This window comes from Chiloscyllium plagiosum, chromosome 2, assembly GCF_004010195.1.
Source record: "Chiloscyllium plagiosum isolate BGI_BamShark_2017 chromosome 2, ASM401019v2, whole genome shotgun sequence".
Taxonomy (NCBI): Eukaryota; Metazoa; Chordata; class Chondrichthyes; order Orectolobiformes; family Hemiscylliidae; genus Chiloscyllium; species Chiloscyllium plagiosum.
Genome location: NC_057711.1, coordinates 105,092,178 through 105,116,345, shown reverse-complemented (window position 1 = coordinate 105,116,345; position 24,168 = coordinate 105,092,178). Strand labels below are relative to the sequence as shown.

Sequence of the window (24,168 nt, the reverse complement as noted above, 5' to 3'; positions counted from 1 at the left end):
TTTTCCATGTGGTAATTCAAAGGATATTATATCAAAAATCAAGCTAATTTAGAATTCAAAACAATGGATTGAGTAACATTTCAGCTACATTTAGCTCTTCTGTCCTGCAACATTCAGTCCTTGGAGACTATTGCTGCAGAACAACTTGCAAATGCAAATCTTTGTCATTTTGCCGTTTTTCAATTTGCAAAACCAGAAAAAAAATAAATCATTGTGTGTTTGGATCCTCTTTTGGGTACTTAAACACAATTGCTGGTAACAACTGAGCTAACAACCCTGGCTCAGCAAGATTACTAAACTGTCCTCTTCGCCCCTTAGCTATGGTGGCATACAATTAAAGATAATTGTTTCACTTGCTTTTAAAATTCATAATAGTCCCTGACTGTTGTCTTAGTTACCAGCTCATGTCTAGTGCTTTCAAATTTTGTTGCACATCCTATTTATGAACAGAGAAAAATTCAGAACTCAACAATTTGAAGAGATTTGGGCAAAATGATTTCAGTGAACATAGGATTTGGCAGCACCTCTCTTTAGCTGTAATTCAGTACAAACATTAGCACATTTTTTGACAACTTACATAATGTCTCAGATTTGGTTGTCAAAGTAGTGGTAAGTTAAACCATGCACATTGTTCACAATATGTCCAGGAACTTATGGAGATTAAATGTACTGTGAAATTCTCTGTTTTGTGAAATAATGAGCATTTGCATTTCACTTACAATCAAACTCTCTAAAGAAAGTATTGGATTGATGCTAAACTATGTATAAGTATCCTTTTAATAAGACAAGTTATGTTCTTACGATTAATCAATTTCTCCAGAGAACAAGTTGAACTGCTGAATCCTATTCCTACACATAGTAAATTATTGTTAGAGATTTTATTTTAAATTTAAATTTTAAATTATAGCTACAGTTTCTTTCTCACTCCTTTTTTTCTATCTCAAGTAAACCTTTGTTTGCCTTTCTTTAATGCTCTACCTGTAACTAATTTCACTTTCATTCAGAGTCATAAAGCACAGAAACAAACCCTTCAGCCAAACCAGTCCATGCTGAGCATAATCCCAATCTAAACTAGCCCCACCTGCCTGCGCTTGGCCCATATCCCTCCAAACATTTCTAATTCATGTACTTATCCAAATGTCTTTTAAACATTGTAACTGTACGCACATCCACCACTTCTGCTGGAAGTCCATTCCACACACAAACCATTCACTATGTAAAAAGGTTGCCCCGATGTCTTTTTAAAATCTTTCTCCTCTCACCTTAAAGATATGCCCCCTACTCTTGAAAGCCCCTACCCAAGGGAAAAGACTCCTGCCATTCACCTTATCTAGACCTCGCTTGATTTTATAAACCTCAGTAAGGTCAACCCTCAAACTCCATTGCTCCAGTTTTGTTTTTCAATTGCCCTGGATAGAACTGCCACCATTAGTCAAAATTACATTGAGATTCTCATAGCTGCTAATTTAAATATGAGATCAACATGTCTGCAAAAGCTGACTCTGAAAATTGCATGGTTAAAATAACAATAGGTGAAAACTCATCAGTACACCACTGATGTCTGAACTACTTTCCTCATTACTATCAAGTAAACAAAGCTAAGATCAGGTTTTGATTTTTTACAAAATATTCATATGCATGTTTGCTCGGGAAACCTCAATAAGTGATCCAGACTCTTACTCCATCCAACATAAAGCTTGCAATACAGCCTGATTTGGATTTACCAGGCAATATTCCTTTTATAAAGACCCTGTCACATGTTTGAAAAGCTCTCCACAGAATTAAGGACAAGATTAAGAAAAAAATTCAAAACAGTAAGTACAAACATAACTTTAAGCTTACATTCCTCTATGTTACACTGCCTAAGATTTTCATTTCGTTATAAAAGATTTCCCTCAGTACAGGCACAGAGGAAATGGTCTATATTACCAATAAATGCAGGAATTATAATGAATCAAATGGGAGGTGAGCACATTCTTTTCTCTGATCCCACTATACCATAGGTCACACAAATTTAAAAGATGTCTTGCCAATGTCCTAAGATGACCAATTATATGCTTTACCTGTATTAGACTTGTAATGAAAGATTCATCACCATCTTTCTTTAATAAACATAGAATATTTGATTTATTATAAATGAAACCCATTTGGTGAAGATGCAGAAGTGGCTATCACACAAAATTTGTTATATGAAAATAAAAGAGCACAGACATTTCAGCCAAGGTTCAGAAAAATTGATTTCGCTTTGCAGAGATAGACTTTACAGAAAAAAAAAAGCACTTTCCTTGTCATGGTGGTTTTCTTGAAGGGAAGAAAAAAGACAAGGCATATTATGTTCCCAAGTCTTTGATCTGGTGTTCTTGCATGCATGGTCATGACATCTTGGTAGACACAGCTTGGTCAGGGAATACAATATTGTGACATTCTTCCAAAGGAACAATTAGGTTTCACACTGATAACACAACAAATGTATTTCAGAAATATGAGCCTCAAGCCGAACAGCTTGTTCTATGATAAACTTACCCCACTGTGCAAACAGAACAGCCATAAAATTCGATCACAAAAGAGGTTTTGTTCCCAGAAATGAGTTCAACCAAAACTAGCAATTATGTGGATTCCCAGAAGTATCTTGTTTTCATTGACCTATGAAAAGAAAATCCAACCATCTCCACAAAACATATAACTCATGTACTAAAAATGTTAAATATCAAATGTTTTCATAATATGATTTTAAAAAGTACTAAGTCCAATCTATTCAATGCCTTAGCTCATAGTGGCCACGTTTGCCAAATCCATGGGGACTTGCAGATTCAGTTGATCATCTAGCAAAGCCTAATTTGATCAAGCTCATAGCCACTGCGTTTTGTATGATGTGGGGAAGTGTCTTCACAAGATCTGGAAATGAAGCCAAATGGTGAACCATATCACCATGCTGTAAATAAAAAGAAAGAGCATTAATTCTTCAGGCTATGTAAGGAGGAGTGATTCAGTTTCCCTCTTTTTATCCTTCTCTCTCTCTCCCAGCTACAACAACTACTTTATTACTTTTTAGCTTTATCACACAACAATCAAAACATATTCACAACATCAACATTCAGGAGAAAATTGCAATGTTTGCTTTAGGGAGAAAAATAATAAATATGTTATCAATAAATATAAACAAACAGGTTATAATGAATGAGACACAGAGGTATAAGGTTCATAAAGGTGAGAGTGTCTAGTACAAAAAAGGAGAGTAAAAAATACACAATTTAAAAATCCTTAGCACTCTTGTGGTGTTACATTTTAACTTGAGATCATCGTTGTTTTATTAATACCTTGTATCCCCAACAGTTGTAAAATTTCTAGCTATTTGTGTTCTCAGGGAATGAATGTTGCTCTATTTCTCCTTATTACTTATTACCAGAGGGTATACAAATCAGCGAGAGACAAATGCAGAGACTTCCATCTCTGTTATGCTGAAAATGCTGAAAGAAGTTGGGAATTCCCAAAGCTAGAATTTCCCCTTTTTCTAAATGGGACGCTAATTGGAGGTAGTTTGCACATGCAGTTTCCTAACATACCTCACTATTTTAATGACCAGCTACCTCGTGTCAAGTCAAATTTTAGATTTCCTGGTTTCTGAGACCTGGATTGTGGAGATTAGATTGGGTAGGAGCAGGACTATTCTCAACTCATTTAGTTTGGATAGCCAGGAGATCTGAGGTAATTCTGGGAATATAGTCCCAGGGAGATGATGTCAGGAATCTTGTGGAGTGGAGGGAGTTGGGTATTATTTGTGGACGGGTGTCAGGAATACTTTGGAACTGTTAACTATGGAGATGATTGTGCACAAAGGGCTATGTAAAAATCTCTTGGAATAGTCCACGTGCCAGGATCTGTCAAAAATTATCAAAATGTTATTATTTTATTAATTAGAATGCTTCTGTCAATGAGTTGTAATCAGCAATACAATATTTAAGCAATAGAACAATACTTTTTTCTCAAATCTGCATGGATACTCAAGGAGTCAATCTAGCAGGTGAAAGGGAAAAGAGTAGTGGATGAAAAAAGCATCAGGTTGGCAAGGGGGAATGAGGAACTCTGGGGATAGGTAGGGATCAGGGAGTTGCACAGGAGCAATGAAGGTTATGATGCATAGAAGACATTAGGTTGCATGGGTGGAGCATGGGACAAATCAGGTATGTAGTGAGGGGTGTGAGGGGTCAGGGCTAGAGGAATTTTTATGTTGCTCCCTTTTTGGGAGGTAAGATGTCCCTTTGAATCTCATCCAGAGATACTTTTGGCAGAGGTAGAGTACCCTTTAGATTGTGAAAAGGCATGCTTTTCTAAAGTAAGTAAAATCATTGCACTTGTAAAAGTTGTCAAAGAACTGTCAATACAATGGATGGAGTTAATTAAAAAAAGTGTGAGGTATTTCATAATACCTGGTCACATAAAATGATTATGGGATTTGTGCTACACAACAATTTTCCTAGATTATCATTTTCACAATAGGGTACCTATTGAGTAAACATTTTACTGGACAGCTCAAACTGCTTATAGAATGGACACGTTTGTTTACAGAGGGGATTAATTGAAGGTATTTCAATATATTCAGTGTTTAAATGAGAGTGTTCCTTTTCCCCTATATCATCAATTGACAGATCACTTTCCATCAGCATGCCTCCTGAGTAAAATAAGTAAGTGAATTGGCATGGAGAGAGAAGGGCAAAGGATGTTGGCTGGGAGTATGAATTGGTACTGAGTTGGCGTAGGAATTGTAAAGGGTCATTGGGATGATTGCAGGTCTATGAGGTATGAGGAACCATGAAAGATGAATGGATTGGCATAGGGTATTGAGTTCACGATGGTCAGTTGGCATGGAGCACGGAGAATGACAGGAGTGAGGGGGGTAAGAGCAGGAGCAACATTATTTTTAAACATTGAATATTGTGCTGGATACTGACTGTCAATTCAGCCCCCACAAGATCAAAACCAGGAAGTGTGTCCAGTCATTTTGGTCTATGGGGTGGGGATTTCTTCCAAAATGGGCATTTCTAACCTGGAAATAAAAATCAAGGCCAGAGTCATTGGATTTTTGCTACAAATTCATTCTCTTCACTCTCTGTTCTGCCTAAAATCTTTTGCCTGAAGTACAGTTCATTTGTGCATGCCTGTATCTGGTTGCATTGTTTTTCAAAGTTGTATAATTTGTCAGGGGATGTTCTTCTTCTGTATATAAATTGAAAAGTGGAAATCACACAGAATGTATAGATCAGAGATACTAGTTTCATAATTTTGAATACAAAATTAGTGCAAACTTGTTCTAGATTCGTAATAATTTCATAACATTTGACTCAAATTAGTCAGGTGATCAGATTTTAGAACCCACTATTCATGGTAATTAAGAGAGGTATCAGCACAAGTTGGAGAGCAAAGGAAGAAATCTGAAATGAAATTGGAGGAGAGAAAACAAATGTCATTCAATTGTTCTGGTAAAAACTTCATTGAGGATCAAAGTAGAACTTTAGGCTAGTCTGCAGTTCTGAAATAACCACCGGCATCTTTCCCTATAAACCCTTCTCCTGTCTTTGCTTCTTTTATTGTGCTGTGTTACAACTAATTTTGTGCAAACCTAAGTGTTTCTCTTTCTTCTTTCAGTTCTGTTACTTCTATATATCTCATTTCCATCCTTCTTTGCTTCTTTTTCTTTCCCTCTAGCCTGCTGATCCACATCTCTTAGCGAGTTGAGAAGATTTGTAGCTCAGGTTCAGGTTCTGGAAGTAGGTTTGCTCGCTGAGCTGGAAGGTTCGTTTTCAGACATATTGTCACCATACTAGGTAACATCATCAGTGAGCCTCCAGATGAAGCAAGGTGATCTGGCCCACTTTCTATTTATGTGTTTAGCTTTCCTTGGGTTGGTGATGTCATTTCATTTTCTCTTTCTCAGCGGGTGGTAAATGGGATCCAAGTCAATGTGTTTGTTGATAGAGTTCCAGTTGGAATACCATGTTTCTAGGAATTCTCATACATGACTCTGTTTGGCTTGACTGAGGATGAATCTGTTGTCCCAGTCAAAGTGGTGCCCTTCCTCATCTGTAAGTAAGGATACTAGTGAGAGTTGGTTATGTCTTTTTGTGGCTAGTTGATGTTCATGTATCCTGGTGCTAGATTTCTGCCTGTTTGTCCAATGTAGTGTTTGTTACAGTCCTTGCAAGGTATTTTGTAAATGATATTAGCTTTGCTTGTTATCTGAGTAAGGTCTTTCAAGTTCATTAGCTGCTGTTTTAGTGTGTTGGTGGGTTTGTGGGCTACCATGATGCCAAGAAGTCTACATCCAGATCTATATATCTGCATACATCTTGAGTTACTCCCAGCACTGTCATTATTAAATGCACTACCTTACAAATGTTCTCTTGTCCCCACTCAACACTGTCTCCCTTATCTCATTTGACAATGATCCATCTGCTCTGCTCCTACAGACCTCCCTTACTTCATTTTAAACAATCAACAGATGGAACCCCCGGGCTGTATTTGCTTCAGTCATCTGATTGACTTCAATGTGCATCACTAGACATAACTGACCACTGTGTTTGCAGCTTCCTGAAAAAAGAGACCTGATTCACCTGACTACTACTCCTGGTCCTACAGGTCAAACAGCTGAACACTCTCTGGACTGCAGACGGACAGATCCCCTGACCGTGAGCATCCAAAGTGGATGACTGACTGTGGAATGTACTGGGATCCCTTGATGGATAACAGCTCCCCTCCATTGACTGGACTGAGGACTGGCTCCCAGCTAGTTTCCAACATGCCCATTTGAACAAAGGACAAAGAACATTATAGCACAGGGACAGGCCTTTTGACCATCCATGCCTGTGCTGATCCAGATCCTCTATCTAAATCTGTCACCTATTTTCTCAGGATCTATAAACCTTTGCCTCCTGACAATTAATTTATCTGTCTAGTTAGATCTTAAATGACTCTATCGTTCCCACCCCTACCACCTCCGCTGGCAACGCGTTCGCGGCACCCACCACCCTCTGCATGAAGAGCTTTCGACGCATATCTCCCCTAAACATTTCCCCTCTCACTTTGAACTCGTGACCCCTAGTAATTGAGTTCTTGCTGTCCACCCTGTCTTCACCTCTCATGATTTTATAGGCCTCAATCAGGACCCCCTCAACCTTCATCTTTCTAATGAAAATAATCCTAATCAACTCAACCTCTCCTCATAGCTAGCACCCTCCATGCCAGTCAATATCCTGGTGAACCTCCTCCGCACCCTTTCCAAAGCATCCACATCCTTTTGGTCATGTGGCGACCAGAACTGTGCGCAGTATTCCAAATGTAGCCAAACAACTGTAACATGATCTGCCAACACTTGTACTCAATGCCCCGTCCGATGAAGGAGAGCACGCAGTATGCTTTTTTGACCAATTTACTGACCTGCATAGCCACCTTCAGGGAACAATGGACCTGGACACCAGATCTCTCTGTACATCAATTTTCCCCAGGACTTTTCCATTTACTGTATGGTTCACTCTTGAATTGGATCTTCGAAAATGCATCACCTCGCATTTGTCTGGATTGAACTTCATCTGCCATTTCTCTGCCCAACTCTTCAATCTATCTATATTCTACTGTAATCTCTGACAGTCCCCTTCACTATCTGCTACTCCAACAATCTTAGTGTCATTTGCAAACTTGCTAATCAGACCACCTACACGTTCCTCCAAATCATTTATATCTATCACAAACAAGATTATTCCCAGCACAGATCCATGTGGAACACTACTGGTTACAGTTCTCCATTTTGAGAAACTCCCTTCCACTACTACTCTCTTTCTCCTGTTGCTCTATCCATCTAGTTAGAACACCCTGGACCCCATGCAACTTCACCTTCTTCATCAGCCTACGATGGGGAACCTTATCAAATGCCTTACTAAAGGCCATGTATATGATATCTACATGCCTTTCCTCATCAATCAACAGTCAACAAAGAATTCTATTAAGTTTCTATGATCTTCCCTGCACAAAACCATGCTGCCTATCATTGATAAGCCCATTTTCTTCCAAATGGATATATATCCTATCCCTCAGTATCTTCTCCAGTAGCTTCCCTACCCCTGATGTTAGACTTACAGGTCTGTAATTAACTGGATTATACCTCCTACCCTTCTTAAACAAGGGGACAAATTGTGCAAACCTGCAGAGTATATGTCGTGCAGGCAGATGGCACATGTTAGATTTATGTCTCAGTGTGCCATTCACCAAGTTGTCCCCTCCACCTCCAGAATCCTATTAATAAGCAGCCCCTCTGCATATCTGCACCATATAACAATGTCAACAGAACTTTTGCTCTAGCTGGGGGAAGCACCAATGTGTCAAAGGTATGGCAAGGCAAAGCATGGATGTTGAGTGTATGAGGTAGGTGCTAAGTGAACAAATGAAAGAGAGCAAATGAGCAGCCCTGAGATTCGGCATAGTCCAATCCTTCAGCTGGGTGTCTTCCATGCTATGGAAATTATCCTTGCTGGTGCACCCTGCAATGTATGCCTGTGCTTCCAGAATGCACTTCTAGCGTATCAGAGAGGTACCAGGATGGTTCTGAATGGTTAAAGAATGTTGGATGCCAATATCTGGGGAAAAGGATGAGGACAGGATTTTGCCGTGAGATGCTGTTTGGTGTTGAGAAACATGAATGCTCATAGAATCCCTACAGTGTGGACACAGGCCCTTTAGCCCAACAAGTCCACACCGACCGTCTGACGAATAACCCACCCAGACCTATTCCCCTACCCTATTACTCTACATTTACTCCTGACTAATGAACCTAACCTACACATCCCTGAACACTATAGACAATTTAGCATGGGCAATTCACCTAACCTGCACATCTTTGGAGTGTGGGAGGTAACCAGAGCACCCAGAGGAAACCCACACAGTCGCCCGAGGGTGGGATTGAACCCAAATCCCTGGCACTGTGACGCAACAGTGCTAACCACTGGGCCACTGTGCCGCCCCCTGGTTGGAGATAATGTGAGCTGAAGTTGACAGGTCAAGATTAGAGTGGTGCTGGAAATGCACAGCAGGTCAGCAGCATCCGACGAACAGGAAAATCGACGTTTTGGGCAGGAGCCCTTCATCAGCGCTCATTCCTGTTGAAGGGCTTTTGCCCGAAATGTCGATCTGCCTGTTCCTCGGATGCTGCCTGAACTGCTGTGCATTTCCAGCACCACTCTAATCTTGACTCTAATCTCCAGCATCTGCAGTCCTCACTTTCGCCTTCGTGAAGTTGACAGGTACCTATTCTGACTTCCACGTCAAGAATTCTTGATATTTAGCTCGGTCGGTGCATTTAGTAAGATAGCAGATCAATATTAATAAGGCAAGTTGGTCTCATAAAATACTTAATGAACTGTGACACCTGTAATTTTGCAACTCACTGCTGTCTTATGAGAAACTCGCTTTAGGCAAAAGCAGTGACATACTCTCAAAGTTGGGATAAGCTTCACCAGATTTCCAATCCAATTCTGCCACAGGTCTCAGCATAGCCAACATTGCTCACACCCCAATAAGATTCCATCACAGTAGTTCTAATTGGGCTCTGTTTACAAATGCACTGTGCTGGGATTAAGTCGGAGTTTTCAAATGATAAATTTCTTCCAGATTGTGTTAATGTTGCAGAGTACCTGTTTGTACCTGTGTAGACTATCATTTTAGACAAGTTTTCGCATTAGCTGCCAATATGCATGGAACCACAGATTGCAGGGAAACATTAGCACAACATGGTACATTAAAGATTCTATTTATGTATGAAGTTTAGTGTCAAAAGAAATCTCTCTGGCTTCTGGATCTGTGATATATTATTGACGTGCAACTAAGTGAAGCAAGCCAACCTCTGAAACAATGAGAATTATAACATTATTTACATATTCTTAAACATGCAATTATTAAATAAGCACATATTGAGAGAATATCTAAAATCTCAATGTTATTATCTCAATATTCTTTTCATGGTTTTCTGGTCACAAGAGACACTTTTCCATTACCTTTGAAAGCAATTTAATTTTCTGCATGAGAAATAAATAATTTGTTTAATCACATTTTTGAAAGCACAACCAGAAATGCAAGAAACTCTCATATGTTGGATTTTGATCTATTTCTGTCACAAATAGCAATTGTTGCTTGGTCAGTTGTTTACTTTAAATCTACAATCGATAGGTTTTTGTTCAGGAGAGCACAACAGCTCAAAGCCAAGTATGTGAAGTTAATTTAACTATCAGCCATAATCTACGTTATCGAAAGGCAACGGGCAAAATGGTTTTCTCTTGTTCCTACGTTCGCAAAGAGTACCGTACTCATTTAACACTATCCTTTGTATCTGAAAAGCACCATAATTTTGTATATAAAGGCAAATTTAGCCTGGTGTAATAGGTATGCTGGGACCAAACAAAAGGTTTGAGTACCTGGTATTGACATTGTATTTTGCACAGAATTCTCAGCCAGACATCAATGCAAGACTATTAAATTTAAGTTACTGGAGGATTCTCATTGGAAGCTGAGGAAATCATGTATAATTAAAATATGCGAGTGAGTTATTATTAATTAAAATAGCCCAAAGAAAGCTTGCACAGGTTGCTGATTTGCATCCTTATTAAATCATCTTTCTTAATGCAGAGCTAATATGTGTACAGAGGTACTTTAACAAGCCCTAAGATTTTTGGAGAAATTTAAAAGAAATTACATGAAGATTGATTAGATTAGATTCCCTACACTGTGGAAACAGGCCCTTTGGTCCAACAAGACCACACCGACCCTCTGAAGAGTAACCCACCCAGACTCATTTCCCTACATTTACCCCTGACTATTGCACCTTACACTATGGGCAATGTAGCATGGCCAATTCACCTGGCCTGCACATCTTTTGGAATGTGGGAAGACACCAGAGCAAACCTATGCAGACACTGGGAGGATGTACAAACTCCACATAGACAGTCATCTGAGGCTGGAATCGAACCTGGCTCCTTGGCGCTGTGAGGCAGCAGTGCTAACCACTGAGCCACCATGCCGCGATTGGAATGGTCAAGAAAAGAAATTTTGAGTCAGTTCACCATCTCCAAAGAATGTGACTCAGAATCATTTAAGGCATGTTCAGAGTAGTTTGATATTAGATAAATTAGGCAGAAGGAGAATGACAGATCAGTTTTTGATCAAATGTGAAGAAAAGTTCTTCGCTATTGAGCAAAGGACTGTAGCAGTGTTCTGAACCTTAGCATAATCTCACCATTAAAAACCAGTACAGCAAAGATAAGTAAGAACATAAGAAATAAGAGCAGGAAGCAGTCACATGGTTCCTCGAGCTTGCTTCAGTAAGTACCAATGGAATAACAGTTATGTTGATAATAAGCATTGAGGCCTGTAGAAATGCTTTTGAAAGGAAATAAACAATAAAGGTTATATAAAGCAAAATACTGCAGATACTGAAATCTGAAGTAAAAACAATATAACAAATAGTGCCTGTTGAGAAAAACACAGTTAATGTTTCAGGTTGATGACACGCCTTCAGATATTTTGGAGGAGGCTCACTGATCTTAAATCTTGGAATTTAATGGTTAGGGTGATCAGCCCTTCCACTCGCTGGAGAGTTGGCGACACCCAATTTTCATCCCTTTTCAAGAGACTTGACAAAATTCCATTCTAAGCAGGAATGCTGCTATTTGCTGTCTGGTGCCTGAATCTTATTGGGCGTGTGTCCTGACAATCAAAGGCCATCAGCTCTCAGGTTCCAGCAGCACCACTGTCAACACTGCAGTTAGGACTTAGAAGAAGGATTGTCACTTGAATTCTGGAACACAGGTAAGCGGGCTGGAATCACTGCGTCCAGTCAGATGGATCCTTACAGTCTTGTAAGGAAGTTAGTTATCCTAGAGTGATAGCAGCTGCCAGATGGGAAGTGCACCCAACAACAGCTCCTCGAAAACCGCATTAGGGAATTGGAGCTGGAGTTGGATGAACTTCAGATCATTCGGGAGGCAGAGGGGGTTATTGACAGGACTTACAGAGAGGTAGTCACTCCCCAGATAAAAGAAAAAGACAGATGGGTGATAGTTAGGGGACAGAAAGGGAACTGGCAGACAGTGCAGGGATCCCCTGTGGTCATTCCCCTCAACAATAAGTATATGTTTTGGATACTGCTGGGGGGGGATGTCTTACCGGGGGAAAGCAGTGGGGCACCTGCTACTCAGAAGGGAAGGGGGAAGAGCAGAGCAGTAGTCATTGGGGACTCGATAGTTAGGGGGATAGATAGGAGTTTCTGAGGGGACGAGAGAGACTCACGGTTGGTGTGTTGCCTCCCGGGTGCCAGGATCCATGATGTCTCTGATCATGTTTTTGGGATCCTTCAGGGGGAGGGGGAGCAGCCCCAAGTCATGGTCCACATTGTCATGAAAGACATAGGTCGGAAGAGAGATGGGGACTTGAGGCAGAAATTCAGGGAGCTAGGATGGAAGCTTAGAGCTAGGACAAACAGAGTTGTTTTCTCTCATTTGCTGCCACGTGTTAGTGAGGTGAGGAATAGGGAGAGAAAGGAGTTGAACACGTGGCTACAGGGATGATGCAGGAGGGAGGGTTTGGGTTTTTTGGATAATTGGAGCTCTTTCTGGGGTAGGTGGGACCTTTACAAGCAGTTTGGTCTTCATCTAAACCAGAGGGGTACCAATATCCTAGGTGGGAAATTCACTAAAGCTATTAAGGTGGATTTAAACTAATACAACAGGGAGATGGGAACCAAAATTGTAGGACAGGTACAGGAGAGGATGAGAGTGGGGAGTTCCCAAATGAAGTATCTGACACTGGCAAGCGAGAACCTGGTTTGAAGTGTGTGTACTTCTATGCAAGGAACATCCGAAATAAAGTGGGTGAACTGGCAGTGTGGGTTGGTACCTGGGACTTCGATGTGGCCATTACGGAGACATAGATATAGCAGGGACAGGAATGGCTATTGCAGGTTCCGGGATTCAGATGTTTCAGTAAGAACAGAGAAGATGGAAAAAGAGGGGGAAGGTGTACCATTGTTGACCAGGGACAATATTATAGCTGTAGAAAGGATGTTTGGGGATTCGTTAACTGAGGTAGTATGGGCTGAGGTTAGAAACAGGAAAGGAGAAGTCACCATGCTGGGAGTTTTCTATAGGTCTCCGAATGGTCCTAGAGATGTAGAGGAAATGATAGCAAAGATGATTCTCGATAGGAGTGAGAGAGGCTGGGTAGTTATCATGAGGGACTTCAACTATCCAAATATTGACTGGGATCCCTACAGTACGAGTACTATTGATGGGTCACTTTTTGTCCAGTGTGTGCAGTAGGATTTCCTGACACAGTATGTAGACAGGCCTACAAGGGACGAAGCCACATTAGATTTAGTACTGGGTAACGAGCCTGGTCAGGTGTTAGATTTGGAAGTAGGTGAGCACTTTGGAGACAGCGATCACAATTCTTTCAGGTTTACTTTAGTGATGGAAAGGGATAGGTGTACTCCACCGAGCAACAGTTACAGCTGGGGGAAGGGAAATTACGATGAAATTAGGAAACATTTAGGAAGCGTAGAATGGGGAAGGAAACTGCAGGGGATGAGCACATTAAAAATGTGGAGGAAAAACTCCTGTGTGTCCTAGATAAGTATGTACCTGTCAGGCAGGGAGGAAGATATAGAACGCGCGAGCCGTGGTTTACTAAGGAAGTGGAATCCTTGGCCAAGAAGAAGAAGGCGGCTTATGTTAGGACAAAATGTGAAAACTCAGTTAGGGCACCTGAGGGTTACAAGGAAGTCAGGAAAGACCTAAAAAGAGAGCTCAGAAGAGGCAGGAGGAGACATGAGAAGTTGTTGGCAGATAGGATCAGAGTTAACCCTAAGGCTTTCCATAGGTATGTCACGAATAAAAGAATGAGGAGAGTTAAATTAGGGCCAATCAAGGATAATAGTGGGAAGTTGTGTGTGGAGTCAGAGGAGATAGGGGAAGCACTAAATAAATATTTTTCGACAGTGTTCACTATAGAAAATGAAAATGTTGGTGAGGAAGATAGAGATACTTGCATCGAGACTAGAAAAGATTGAGGTTCACAGGGAAGAGGTATTAGAAATACTGCAGTGTGTGAAAATAGACAAGCCCCTGGGCTGGATGGGATCTATCCTAGGATCCTCTGGGAAGCAAGGGAAGAGATTGCCGAGCCTTTGGCATTGATCTTCAAATCATCATTGTCTACAGGAATAGTGCCTGCGGACTGGAGAATAGCAAATGTGGTTCCCTTGTTCAAAAAGGGTAGTAGAGACAACCCTGGTAATTACAGACCAGTGAGTCTCACTTCAGTTGTTGGTGAGGTGTTGGAAAAGGTTATAAGAGATAGGATTTATAACCATCTAGAAAAGAATAATCTGATCAGGGACAGTCAGCACGATTTTTGTGAAGGGTAGGTCGTGCCTAATGAATCTTATTGAGTTTTTTGACAAAGTGACCAAACAGGTAGATGAGAGTAAACCGGTTGATGTGGTGTATATGGATTTCAGCAAGGCGTTGGATAAGGTTCCCCACAGTAGGCTATTATACAAAATGCGGAGGAATGGGATTGTGGGAGACATAGCAGTTTGGATCAATAATTGGCTTGTTGAAAGAAAACAGAGGGTTGTAGTTGATGGAACATGTTCATCTTGGTGTCCAGTTACTAGCAGCGTACCGCAAGGGTCGGTGTTGGGTCCACTGCTGTTCGACATTTTTATAAAATGACCTGGATGAGGGCTTAGAAGGGTGGGTTAGTAAATTTGCAGACGATACTAAGGTTGGTGGAGTTGTGGATAGTGACGAAGGGTGTAGTAGGTTGCAGAGAGACATAGATAGGATGCAGAGCTGGGCTGACAGGTGGCAAATGGAGTTTAATGTGGACAAGTGTGAGGTGATACACTTTGGACGGAGTAATCGGAATGCAAAGTACTGGGCTAATGGCAAGATTCTTGGGAGTGCAGATGAACAGAGAGGTCTCAGTGTCCATGTACACAGATCCCTGAAACTTGCCACCCAGATTGACAGGGTTGTTAAGAAGGGATACAGTATTATGGCCTTTATTAATAGAGGGATTGAGTTCCGGAACCAGGAGGTTATGCTGCAGCTGTACAAAGCTCTGGCATGGCCACACTTGGAGTTCTGGTCACCGCATTATAAGAAAGATGTGGAAGCTTTGGAAAGGGTGCAGAGAGGATTTACTAGGATGTTGCCTGGTGTGGAAGGAATGTCTTACGAGGAAAGGCTGAGGGCCTTGAGACTGCTCGCGTTAGAGAGAAGAAGATTGAGAGGTGACTTAATAGAGACATACAAGATAATCAGAGGGTTAGATAGGGTGGACGGGGAGAGCCTTTTTCCAAGTATGGGGATGGCAAACACAGGGGACACAACTTTAAAGTGAGGGGAGACAGGTATAAGACAGATGTCAGAAGTAGTTTCTTTACTCAAAGAGTAGTAAGGGTATGGAATGCTTTGCCTGCAATGGTAGTAGATTTGCCACATTTAAGTGCATTTAAATCGTCATTGGACAGGCATATGGACGTACATGGAATAGTGTAGGTGGGATGGGGTTCAGATTAGTATGACAGGGCGGTGTAACATCGAGGGCCGAAGGGCCTGTACTGCGCTGTAATGTTCTATGTTTTAATAACCTTTATCAATGTCAAATAGAAGACAGAATGCTGCCTCATACTAGGCCACAAGTGAGGCTAGCTGGGTATAATATGATCATGTGACATAACATCCCTCACTTTCACACCCTGTCCTTCTATGAGTGCCAGCAAAATGAGTGGTCTCTAAAAGGTCTCAATTAGCCTTAAGGTTGGAGGCCAAGTTGGGGATCAGGTCTGAATTGTGGTGGTCAGAGGGTTCAAGGAATTAGATTCTGCCTGTTCAGTCTGTTTCGCTTCACTGCTGCCGACTGACCTACTGAGTATTTCCAGTACTTTCTAATTTTATTTACCTTCAAATCTGTTTTGGTAGCTCATTTGGAGTGGGGTTGTTGGACACTAAAATCAAGCACTTTTCTGAGAGCAGTAAAAAGTAGTCCAAAGGTTTGTAGGTCATTGTTCCTTACCTCAAGCTATTTGGGAATACTAAAATAGGCACTGCTAAGGATCCTCTTTGAATAATAAATAACCAATGAAGCTTGAACAGAAGAAACAAGAATGAACTATTTCCACCAGCAGCAGGATAGGTAACCTGGGAACACAGATTTTAGGGTTGATTGGTAAAAGTTGCAGGGATGAGATGAAGAGATTTTAATTTTTCAACAGAGAGTTATCATCTGGATTACATTGACTGAAAAGCTAGTTGAAACAAACAATAAATTTCAAAACGAATAAAGATTGTAGGGTAGAAAATATGGAGAAAGAGTGAATGGGACTAATTGGGAAGCTCTTTCAAAGTATCAGTACACACAAGAATGGGCTGATCGGCCTTTCCTGGCTCTATAACATCCTAGGATTCTAAGCACACAGATATGTAAATACAATTCTGGAGTACCAGAGTTCATTTTTCTGGATGATGTGATGCGGCGAGGTAAATGAGTGGGAAAGAAAGACTGAATTGTAAATTTTGTTGACTTGTCTAGAGATAAATGCAAAACAATGCACATTAGTTTGCATGGCATTAGTTTGAAATTTGCATAGGATATGCTCCAAGATGACTCAAATGATATTATGAAGACCCTGTTCTTTTGCTCATGGAAAGGTCAAACTGTACCGTTTATCCTGCAATACTCCAAGTACTGCAGCACTACTGAAATGTACTGCTAAGAAAATCTGCTGATCTACGTGAACATGCATAATGGTGTTTGTATTTGTGCCTGGAGCTTGTTATGCTGCAATGGTAGCAAAATGTTGGATTCTCTCATTTTTCACTAAGTTCTTCACTGAGTTATCTTGTTTTGAACTCAAAAAAAAACTTAAGCAAGGAATCAAATTCACCAGACTACAGGACAACACTAAAATGCTAAAACAGAGAGGAGTGAACAATGAATGAGCAACAAAAAAAACTTTTTTGCATGACTAAAAGTTTCCCTTTATATGATATGCTGCAGTCTTTTAAGAGCTACTGCATTCCCATAATTTGTAGTTGCTACTTGGAGTTGCTGAAATGGGGAGCTCCTTATTTGTGGTCAGGACTTTTCTCTAATAAAAGCATATGTACTTCCATCATGGAGTGAGATCTCCAAATGAGCTGTTGCAGTCAAAAGCTTCCTTGGAAGTGGCTGCAATATGGAAGAAGTCTATGTTGTATCATGAAATAGGAGTAATATTTCTAACTGGAACTGTTGCAATATCTGAGATATCCCCTGAGGGACAATGGGCAATCATTGACCTTTTACAGATAGTTTAGAGTATGCCTAAACTCTAAGGCACATTTCATTTAAAGTAAAGGTCAGCCACAATAACTATGACCACAAGTAGAAATAGTAACATTTTACAAATCCAAGTTGAGGTGCTCATCTACGATTAATTCATATCTGTTTCCATGGAGGCAGGGAATACCATTCAGAAGTCTGCTTCGGAGGGAATTCTGTCAGGTGTGAAAATGATACTCCTTGTCTTATTCCTGCCTCCCTTACCCAGGAAGAAGTGTATAGTGACTGCTACGTTCCTTGTATTTGTGTGTACTGCAGAATAGTTGTTCCAGCTGATACCTCCTGGAGAGGTTCTGTGGGACTATAAGCTATAATGGCCTTCACTTTTATAGAAACCACCATCACAACCTGGGAACAATAAAACATGGCTTTGTAAGATATTGTACTATGAATTCACTTCACGCAACTCTGAAGTGGCCAGACCAACGTCCATGCTGTAGCATAGATAGTTAGAGGAATTCTTGCCACCTTTCCAGCTCAACTCGAGAATTGTAATCAATAATATGGTTGTGAATGTTAACTCTTACCTGACAGAAATAGAGCATTAGCATTTGTGAATGGTGACTCATGATTTATCAATAGCATGCCTATTCCCATCTTCATAAGCATTAACAACAGCATGGTCAAAAGGCCCGTGTAATACAGGAAGGCATGTATATATCAAAAGGTAGGTCTTCCAAATATGCAAATCCGAGTATTACAGTACAGGTAAGATCCTAATTATCATTTTAAGATTGAATCGGATGGAACTTGTGATATGCATACACTGCATGACTCCAGCTGGTGTTCTAATCCAAGAGGGACACAAATGATAAGTCTTATTTCCTTTTTGTGGAACTGAAAGGAACAAATGTTTTCCTTGGGACTTCATAACTGAAAGTGTGCCACTCCCATACTGGGTTTTCACACAGTCTGCTATCTCTACCATCCTCAAAATGGACCCACCTAACTATGCTTTAGTGTATTGGCCTGGGTCACAGACTGCCCAGACTCAGTTTGTAGCCTAATTGTTTTGTATTAATAAAACCCAGCACTCTCACTCAATAGGTCCACCTATTGGGATTACTGGCTAACAGGCAGATGGAAACTCTATCCAAATGTTGGCTACATTTCATCAACTAAGGTCCCAGCTTTGAATCCTCTACTATATTCCAGCTTGATCAGTATTTCCAAATCCCTTTGTAATCATGAAAATTCCATCAAAGTGCACTCCAAGCCACCTTATTTTTCAGAAGAAATGTTTATATGACTCATTTTTCGTACCTTACTATCAAATTAAAGGGTCCTGTATTTGGTGACAACTACATCATAATGAATGCACAGCAAAGATATTCATTGAAGTAAAGATGAAGCACTTTTGTCTGTTACCAAGCGGAAACATATTTTAAAAGTATTTACAAAGATATGTATTTATGTATGGAGAAAGTGGGGACTGCAGATGCTGGAGATCAGAGTCAAGAGTGAGTTGCTAGAAAAGCACAGCAAGTCAGGCAGCATCCAAGGAGCAGAGGAAATCGACATTTTGGACATAAGGCCTTCATCAGGAATGGGGCTTGTGCGTCAAGGCTGAGAGATAAATGGGAGGGGGTGGGGTTTGGGAAAATGTAGCTGAGAAAGCGATATGTGGATGAAGGTAATAGGTTGGGGGTGGAGTGTTGGACAGGTCTGGAGGGCAGTGCCAAGTTGGAGGCTTGGGACTGGGATAATGGAGGGGGAAGAGGAAATGAGGAAGCTGTTGGAATCCACATTTGTCCCAGGTGGTTGCAGGGTCCCAAGTCAGAATATGAGGCATTCTTCCTCCAGACTTCAGGTGGTAACGGTTTGGCAGTGGAGGAGACCCAGAACTTGCATGTCCTTGACAGAGGGGAGGGGGAGTTGAAGTGTTCAGCCATAGCGTGGTGGGTTGATGGGTGCGGGTGTCCCAGAGATGTTCTCTGAAACGATCCTCAAGAAGGCATCCGGTCTTTCCGATGTAGAGGAGACCACACCGGGTGCAACGGATACAGTAGATGACATTGGTAGAGGTACACGTAAATTTCTGATGGATGTGGAAGGATCCCTTGGGGCCCAGGACGGAGGTGAGGGGAGTGGTGTGGGTGCAGATTTTGCACTTCCAGCGGAGGCATGGAAAGTGCCAGGTGTGGGGAGTGGCTGATGGGGAGGGGGGTGTTGGTCTGACGGAGTCACGGAGGGAACAGTTTTTCTGGCAAGCTGATGGGGTAGGGAGGGAAATATACATGTATCGATGTATTAGAGGTAGTGCAAGGGTTAATGCTATTTTAAAGTTTTTCAGTCAATGAGTGTGGTGCTGGAAAAGCACAGTTGGTCAGGCAGCATCCGAGGAGCAGGAGAATCGATGTTTCAGATCCAAAACGTTGACTCTCCTGTTCCTCAGATTCTGCCTGACTGGCTGTGCTTTTCTAGCACCACACTCATTGACTCTGATCTCGAGCATCTGCAGTCCTCACTTTCTCCTAGTTTAAAGCTTTTCAGCAAATCATCAGCAGAATTGCACCGAAATGTTTCGATTTGACTTTACTCCCGTTCAGTTCACTGCTGTTAGGAAAACCTTTTTAGGTTTATAGCTAGCCATCAAGTGCCACGCAGACTTCTTATAGAGTGCTATGCGGTACTAAAGTGTTAATCAGCCTCTTACCAATCCTAGGATGGCCATGTTGAGCAGAAGTTTCAAACTCCTATACTAAGTTGAAGTCTGTGATAAGAGCATTCTCTACCAGTGTTTTAATGTAAGACAAAAATAGAAATTGCTGGAGAAACTCTGTGGAAAGAAAAACAAGTCAGTTTTTTGGATCCAGTGACCCTTCTACAGAACAGATTATAGCTAGGAAAAGGCCAGTATGTATGATGAAGACTGGGTGGGGGTTGATGCAGAAGGAGTAAACAATATATGGGAGGGTAATTGGACCCCAAACATTGATAATGCTGTCGCTCCACAGATGTTGACAGACCTGCTGAGTTTCTCCAGCTATTTCGGTTTTCCAGATTCCGCAATTCTTTGTTTAGTTTTTCAATTTAAGATGGCACCTTCCCCACCTCAGAGGCCCTTTCACACTTCAGCCATTTGGGAGAACTTGCCTCTTTAATTGGTACTTGCGTTTCTCAGTAAAATAATTTCCTTATTTAAGTCTTGTTTACTAAGTCAAATAAGTGACTAACAGAGAACAGATACTTGGCCACAACAACGAAGAGTAAACAGCATTGTTTTTTGCTGTTACAAATTCCTTTTTAAATTCCTGTTCCAGTATGATCATGTAGTCATTTTTAGTTTGGTTTAAAAAATATTTCAGAGTTTCTTCCCCAAAACTTATTTCACAAATTATTGTTTTTACCAAAACAACATTAAAGAACAAACCACTCTGGAAATCTAATAAATATAAATGTTGTTTATTGTCAAATGCTGCATACTTGGGAGTGGGGAGGTAAGGGAAGAGGTGTTACTCCATAGTAATATTTTTGTTTACTAGATGCAGCAAATGAAGAAAATATTTTGCACAGGCAACCTCACTATTCCAGTTAAAGGTGGTTTCTTTACAATAAGGTTTCTGTTCACAAAGAAGGAGAACAGAGCTAACAATCAAAGCAAACCAATTCATCTCAACTCAGGAGTAACATTTTATTCTTTAACCTTCCTGGTAGGATGTTAGTACATCGCGTGTTAACTGTGCATTTCACCAGATGGTTGTATTGCATTTGGCGGCACTACAGACATCTGTTGACTCTCAGATCATGAAACACTTGGATTTGATTGAAGCAAATGAAAACACCTTTCTGTTTGGAGTTTTATCAACCCAAGATAAAATAGGATTCTTCCAATTCAGTGCATGTCTCTAACTGGATTAATCAACTCAGTTTCTCTATCTTTTACTTCAGATGTTCTTTCTCCCTTCACCTCTTCCACCCTACCTTCCCCACATACTGAACAAAGGAAGGCCAACTCTCTTCCACACTCACGCATTACCCTCAGCCTAAATTTATCTGCTGGTGGCTTCCAAAGATCTAAATAGGTCAGTACCAGCCAGTGTTATCCTAACCTTGAACTATATTGCCATTCCTTTATTGTCACTAAGTCAAAGTCCTGGAACTCCCTCCATCCCTAATGGAAATGTGGGTGTACCTACAGCGTATGGACTGCAGCCATTCAAGAAGGTACCTTGTCAACCACCTTCTCAAGGGTAACCAGATGGATGGGCGATTACTATTGTTCTTGCCAGGAAATGTCTACATTCCCATAATTTAGTTTGACAAAAGATTGACTAGCCACAGGGGCCTTCCAGAATACTTCCACAGAAGTTTCCTGAAGTTACTTTTCATGGAAAATGTCTCAACATGGATAGCATGAGTGGTTCTGCTTGAACTCCTGACTATACTAATGAGCCAAGGACCAAGATAACACCACACGACCAGCAATCATGAGAAGTTTAAGTAGTACTATTCCAAATGAAGACATATATGCTAGTTGCACTGTAAGTGCAAGTTATCAGTTGTTTGTTAAGAAAACCTGTTCGAGATTTTCAATTAAATTGAACACATGCTGCTTACCCATCCACGATAAAAATAGTGGTTCTGTGTTAAGGAATATAATGCAAGACGACAACAGTACTTGCATTGACCTTCCCTCATTCCCAACTTCAAAGACTGCCTATCAATTGTTGGAATCAACATAAATCATTTTGATATATCACCTCATGTTGTGCATTGCCATAAGCGGTCTTGTATTCTCATCTTCAACATTAAACCATCACATCAATCTTGTATCCAAATTCTCCTCTGGTTAATTGGATCATAAAATTAATTGTATGGATTTAATTAGAATACTGGCATTTCATGTAGATGCCAGGAGATCTTATGGTTGGGGACTTTAAGCAACTTTGTTTGCAGTTCACAAACCTCAGAATGTGAGAACCTTTGAAGGAAAACCAAGCTCGCTAAAGGAGCGTCAACTTAAGGCCATAAGATCAGAAGAATATGAACAGGAATAGGCCATTCGGCCCCTTCAGCCTGCTCTGACATTCAATGGGATCTGGCTGATCCAACATTCCTCAGATCCACTTTCCAGCATTTCAAATATACATAGATTTCAGCCTTAATATACACAAAGACTCTGCTCCCACGGGTCTCTTTAGCAAGGAGTTCCAAATACACAAAACATGCTGACACATGAAATTCCTCCACATCTCAGTCTTAAACTCACACCTTTTTAGTCTGAGACTAGACTCTCTGGTTCTAAACTCTCCATCCTCTCAGCATGTACCCTGTCAAGAACTTTAAGAATCTATAGGTTTGAGAGGCAAAGATCACGTCAAACAAAATAATCAAGTCAATTAACAGATAAGCTATTCAGAGGGAAAATTTAATGGATGGTGGAAATTTGAAATAAAATTGTTCAGCATGTCAGGTAGCATTTGCATACATGATCAATTTCATCTCCAAGATTAGTTTTGATCATTTGATCATCTAAGAGTAATTTTCCAGCATTCTCCACAAACAACCCTCCCATTTCTTCCTTATTAGTCCTACATTTTTCTGATTACTGACCTCTTCCAGGACATTGCATGGTTTGAGTTAATGGAGTCAAGGGGGAAGTGGTCATTGAGTCATATAGCACAGAAACAGACCCTTCAGTCAGACTAATCCATGTTGAACATAATCCCAAGCTAAACTACTCCCACCTGCCTGCTTCTGGCCCATATCGCTCCAAACCTTTCCGATTTATGTACTTCTCTCAGTGTCTTTTAAACATTATAATTGTGCTCTTATCCACCATTTCCTCCTTTGTAGAAATTATCTACTATGGTATAATGAGTGTGGTGTCAGCATGATAGTTTCCTGTATGCCATTTTTACATGTATCACATGAATGGTTGGTGAAAGCAATCTCATTTTCACCAACTAATAAAAAGACAATTCTGGATTAATGGTGCTGGTAGAGCACAGCAGTTCAGGCAGCATCCAAGAAGCAGCGAAATCGATGTTTCGGGCAAAAGCCCTTCATCAGGAATAAAGGCAGAGAGCCTGAAGCGTGGAGAGATAAGCTAGAGGGGGGTGAGGAGAAAGTAGCATTGAGTACAATAGGTGAGTGGGGGAGGGGATGAAGGTACACCAATTCGCATACACCAAATCATCCACCGACATTTCCGCCACCTCCAAAAAGACCCCACCACCAGGGATATATTTCCCTCCCCACCCCTTTCTGCCCTCGGCAAAGACCGTTCCCTCCGTGACTACCTGGTCAGGTCCACGTCCCCCTACAACCTACCCTCCCATCCTGGCACCTTCCCCTGCCACCGCAGGAACTGTAAAACCTGCGCCCACACCTCCTCTCTCACCTCTATCCAAGGCCCTAATGGAGCCTTGCACATCCACTAATATCATTTATTGTATCCGTTGCTCCCGATGTGGTCTCCCCTACATTGGGGAAACTGGGCGCCTCCTAGCAGAGCGCTTTAGGGAACATCTCCGGGACACCCGCACCAATCAATCACACCGCCCGTGACCCAACATTTCAACTCCCCCTCCCACTCTGCCGAGGACACGGAAGTCCTGGGCCTCCTTCACCGCCGCTCCCTCACCACCAGACGCCTGGAGGAAGAACGCCTCATCTTCCGCCTCGGAACACTTCAACCCCAGGGCATCAATGTGGACTTCAACAGTTCCCTCATTTCCCCTTCCCCCACCTCACCCCGGTTCCAAACTTCCAGCTCAGCACTGCCCCCATGACTTGTCC

The 24,168-nt window shown here is 41.3% G+C and overlaps 1 long non-coding RNA gene across 2 annotated transcripts in view; it reads right to left on the bottom strand.

The window, feature by feature from the left end:
• Window positions 1-2,157: 2,157 nt before the first annotated feature.
• LOC122562535 overlaps window positions 2,158-24,168 on the bottom strand; it is a 92,060-nt gene continuing 70,049 nt past the window's right edge. For both annotated transcript variants that reach the window (XR_006315350.1, XR_006315351.1), the window contains exon 4: window positions 2,158-2,932. This is a non-coding gene — a long non-coding RNA (uncharacterized LOC122562535). The remainder of the gene's footprint in view (window positions 2,933-24,168) is intronic.